This window comes from Dipodomys spectabilis, unplaced genomic scaffold (genome assembly GCF_019054845.1).
Source record: "Dipodomys spectabilis isolate Male_0828 unplaced genomic scaffold, ASM1905484v1 ptg000259l, whole genome shotgun sequence".
NCBI classification, from domain to species: domain Eukaryota; kingdom Metazoa; phylum Chordata; class Mammalia; order Rodentia; family Heteromyidae; genus Dipodomys; species Dipodomys spectabilis.
The window spans coordinates 1,849,426-1,854,749 of NW_024870936.1; positions in this window are offsets into that span (position 1 = coordinate 1,849,426).

Here is a 5,324-nt window from a genome sequence, read left to right on the forward strand (position 1 = left end):
CCCCTGCCAAGCTCAGTGACTTAATATTTTAGTTTTGTCTTGGCACGAGGTTTGAACTCAAGTAGTAGCAAATCTGCACTTTCCCTCACATTGCTACAAGTTCCTGAGTTCAAATCTCAGTCTAGGAAAGAATACTGGTAGAAATTCAAAACCAAGGAGATCTATTATTTTTAAATTTACTTAGATAATCAATTAATTTTTATCTTTTGTCTTTTTCCTTTTGTTTTTGGCATATCATGGGGCTTGAACACATGTCGTGGCAACTCTGTCTCAGCTTCGATCACCCTAGGCTGGGTGCAGCCTCGGTACCCATACCCAATCCTGGAATCCTAGTCCCAGAGGCCTTGCAGAAAGAAAAAAAAGTGAGCTAGCCCAAAAAGTGGCAAGCTGCAGAGGAATGGGGGTTTCATTTTTTTTTCTTTGCATGGTGACCATCCTGGTTTTGAATGCCACGGGTGCAAAGTGGACGGGACCTGCCATTGCTGAAGGCTGGCGGGCTCACAGTAAAGCCATAGGCCAACCTGTCAACATAGGCCCTGGATTCAAATCCAGGTCCTGACAACTACCAATGGCAGAATATCACAAGACACTCATTCCTATGCATAGGGATACCAATTGAACGAGAAGTTTGTGCATTGGTGGAGACTAAAATTGGATGAAATAATCCTAGGACAATGATTGATCTTAATTTCATGCTTTATTAATGATGAAAAGAATAGTATGGTATAATAAATATGGTATAATTAACTATGGTATAATAAATACCTAATAGTTGGTAGGAATGTAGTATATGTCATTCAATCATACATAGGCGAGTATGGTGCTTTATACCAACATATATTATTTGTATAACACTCTTTGCCTATCCTTGTATCGCTGCTTTGGCCAATCCTGGGTCACGATCTCAGCACCTGGGAACCACCTCACAGCTTCATTGGCTAGAGGCTGTTGTGCTAACACTCATCCATTCATGAATTGTACCTGCTAGGTTCTGAGTTCAGATCCTAACACTGCTAAAAATTTAATCTTGTAATATGAAGTCAAGTGTGACACTTGTTTTCCTTTTCTGGGAGAGTCCTGGGTGTCAGGCATAATGGAAAACACATCTACAAATCTAGATGGTATTTGATAGGATGTAAACAATGTAATACATAGGATTCATCACAGTCAGTAAATGGTAAATTAATGAAAAATATAAAACAGTACAATGAATAATCACACCACACATAATATAGACTGAACATCTGTATGGAAGTTTAATCCTATCTTTAGAGTGTATATAAGGAGTACGTTTTCCAGGTCTGGGGCTTGAATTCAGGGAACAGGCCTGACTTACTGGTCTTCAAACACGGTGAGCTTCCCCTTCACCCACAGTGCAACAGAGTTACCCAGACCCCAGGTTCAAATTCCAGGACTTGCAGGCAAAAAAAATGGCACACATTCCAAGCCAGGGAGCTTCATTGGTATTTTCAATATTTTTTTAAGTTCACATCGCCTTTATTTGATACTTACTGATTTTTATAACATGAGAGTTTTTCAAAAAGGGGGTTTAAACTTTTACATTTCAGCATAGCACATTGGTATTTCTATTTTGACCATCTGCCCTGAAGAGTGAGAATGAAAATAAGCACATCATTTCTCCCTAGAATGTCGGGAGAGTTGAATTTATTTCTATTTAGAGTTATTTCTACAATTATAAACTCTCTACATTTGTGTCATATGAGTTTTCCTCAGTGCCTACCATGAAATACACTAGGGGAGTCCTCATAGCACAAAAGGTTGGGTTTCTGAATAAAACCTCACTTCTGTGAGGACAGAAGGTACTTCTTAGCATTTTGGGAATAAACTGGATTGAAAAATGAAAAACAAAAACAATGGGACTGTGATGTATCTCAGTTGTCGAGTACTTGCACAAAGATCATAAGACCCTGGCAGAAAAGTTTGCTAAAGCTCAGAATGGTAGAATTTTATGATCTGCATGAACAAACTTCTTTTTTCATTTATTTTTTGGTCCTGGGGCTTGAAATCAGGGGTTATCCCTGTGCTCTTCAGCTCAAGGCGAGTGATCTACTACTTGATCCACAGTGCCACCTCGGTTTTCGAGTGTTTTATTGGAGATAAGAGTCTCTAGGACTTTCCTGCCTGGGCTGACTTTGAACCACTAACCTCAGATCACAGCTTCCTGAGTAGCTAGGATTATAGGCATGAGTCACCGGTGCCAGGCACATGAACAAATTTCTTAAAGATTGATTCTGAGAAAAGAAACTTGGAATACACTTTTAGTATAAATAATTTATAATGCCATGGTTAAGGCACTAATTCAGAAGTATTTATTCATTGGCTGTTTTCTTATTTTATTTAAAGATATATATATACATATATACATGCATTATTAATATATATACATATATATTTTTAAAAACATAGCTTAGAAGTGCACCTAAGAGCTTATGTGCTCATGTAAAGTTATACAACTGCACAAGCTTCATTTTTTTTCGGTTTGGTTGATACCTTAAATTTGGTGGGATTTGTGTATTGTCGTTTTGTTCTCCATTTTTAGAGGATTTCTCTCCCTTTTGTCTCCCTACCTCCTCTCCTCACATTTGAAGTCAGCTTGCTCTTTCTTGGCTTCGTTGTTCATAGCTGATTTTCTACCACTTCAGCCATGCCTGATGATATCTCTCAAGCTTTTCTGCATTCATTGGCTTTGATATTTCATCTTCCAGTTCTCAGCCTCCTGAGTAGCTTACAGATGTGAGCCACTGTGGTGCCTAGGGATGAATTAGACTTTGGTTGGTGTATTCTTTCTGTTTTTCTAAGCATGGGATCATCTAATATAGTATTTCTGTGAATGTCCTAGATCTGAAGTAAGATATAATACATATGCAAAATCTGTATAATTATCATAAAATGTAGTAAATTTAATATGTGTTATAAGTGTAATAATAGTCAATATATATAATGAATAAATAATACAAAAAGCAATATGCAGTAAACATAAGTATGTAGATATTAATCATTTCAAATGTGGATGAAAATTAATTTATAGGGCTGGGGATTGAATTCAGGCCTGGGAGCAGGCCTGAATTGCTTGTATTCAAAGAGGGTGAGTTTCCCCATTCTCCACAGTGCATTAGAGTTTCCCCGACTCCAAGTTCAAATCTCAGGCCTGGAAGAAATACAAATGAGCACGCATTCCAAGCTAGAGATCCCAACTAGTATTTTTAATATTTTTACATTTTTAAAATTTATTTTCTATATATTTTAATATTTTATTGTTTTACTTATATATTTATATATTATTTATTTATTTACTTATTTAGGCAAGCACGGAGCTTGAAGTTAGGTCGTGGCAAATCTGCCTCAGCTTCCATCACCCTAGCCTGAATTGGTGCAGCATCTAGATCCACAGCCCATCCTGGGATCCTAGGCTTCAGGGGCTGACACGAAAAAACAGTGAAAATGGCAAGGAAAAATAGCCATGAATTGCGAACAATTAGAGGTTTTTTGGTTTTTCTTCCTTACATGTTTACCATCCCGGGTCCAAATGACACAACTGCAACCTGTAGGTCACCTGGCATTGCTGTCAGCTGGCTGTCAGCAAAGCCATTGGCTACTGTGCACCTAGGCCCTGAGTTTGAATCCCGGTCATGACATTTACATAGGGCTGGAGAGCCTAAGAAACTATTGCCTGTCCATAGGAACACCAGAGGAATGTGGTCAATGTCATGGTTGGTTGAGTAGTTTGTCAATCAGTCCAGCAAAAATTAAATCCAGTATTCACAAGATGTGGATTGATTTTAATTTATAGTTTATTATGCATTAAAAGGATACATTGTGTGTGTGTGTGTGTGTGTGTGTGTGTGTGTGTGTGTTGTCAGTAGTGAGGATTGAACTCTGGGCCTGGGCGTTGTCCCTCAGCTTTTCAGCTCAGGGTTAGGGTGGGGCCATGTGAGACACAGTGCCATTCCCTGCTTTTTTTTTTTTTTTTTTTTTTTTTACCATGTGTTGCTGAGGAATCGAATCTGGGACTCTTGCATGCAAGATAAGAACTCTCCCAATGAGCCACCTTCCCATCCCCTCAAAGAATACTATTGATTAAATGGAGTCTTCACTAAATACCTGAGAATCACTAGGAAGGTAATGTATGTCATTGAATACTAGATAGACATCACTTGCAGTATCTAAATATATATTTATTTGTATACCACCGTCTGCATAGAAAGGTATTGCTATTTGGCCAAACCTGTGTCTCCATCCTAGGTCCTGGGATCCACCTGGCACCTGAATCTGCTAGAGGTTGCCGTGCTGACACTCACCCATTGGTGAATTGCGCCTCTAGGCCCTGAGTTCAGGTCCCAGCGTTGCTAAAATGTCTTCTTGGAGTAAGATTGCAAGTGTGATACCTGTTTTCCTTTTCTCTGCAAGTGCTGGGTGTCAGGTATGATGTTTATAATATGTCTGCAAAGCTACATGCTATGGAATAGATTTGAATGAATGTAATAAATGTTATAGGTGCACTCACAGTCCATAAAATAAATGGTAAACAAATATATAATAAAGTGTAATGAATCATTCCAACAAACAAGATACAGACTGAATGTATGGGTGTAAGTATAAATGATATAATAAAAATGTGTATAAATGTTATGTTCTCCAAGGCTGGGGCTTGAATTCAGACTTAGGGAACAGATCTGAATTCCTTGTCTTCAAGGGAGGAGAGATTCCCTTTTCTCCCATCCCCTGCCCCAAGTGCAGCAGTTTCCCAGATCCCAAGGTGACATCCCTGGCCTGGTAGACAACAAAATGTCACAAAATCCACCACAGGGAGCTTCAACAGTGGTGTTAATTAATTTCATACTTTCTGTTCTAACAGGTGTCTACTTGCCCTGGCCTAGATCTCTGACCTCTACATCAGCTCCCAGCAGCCCCTGACTGTGTGGAGAACATAATGCTCAAACCTGTCAGTGCATCCTATTTCTTTGTCCTCAGGGGAGGGTATGTTTCCTCTGAAGCCCGGAGGGTTAGGGGAAGGGAAGTAGGGATAGCTGTAGATGAGTGCTCGGCTAGGAAATAGGTATTCTGTTTTATCCAAGAAGGAAAGCGTGGCCAGATGCTAATGGCTCATGGTGTCTTATTCCTTGCTCCCTCAGCGGGCTGAGATAGTAGGACTGACATTCAGATGCAGCCCAACAAGAAATGTCTGTGAGAATCTCCTCTCCCAAGAACCACTTGAAAGCTAGAAGAAAAGCTCTGGCTCAAGCGGTAGAGTGCTATCCTTGAATGAAAAACCTGAGGGACAGAACATGGGCCCTGAATTCAAG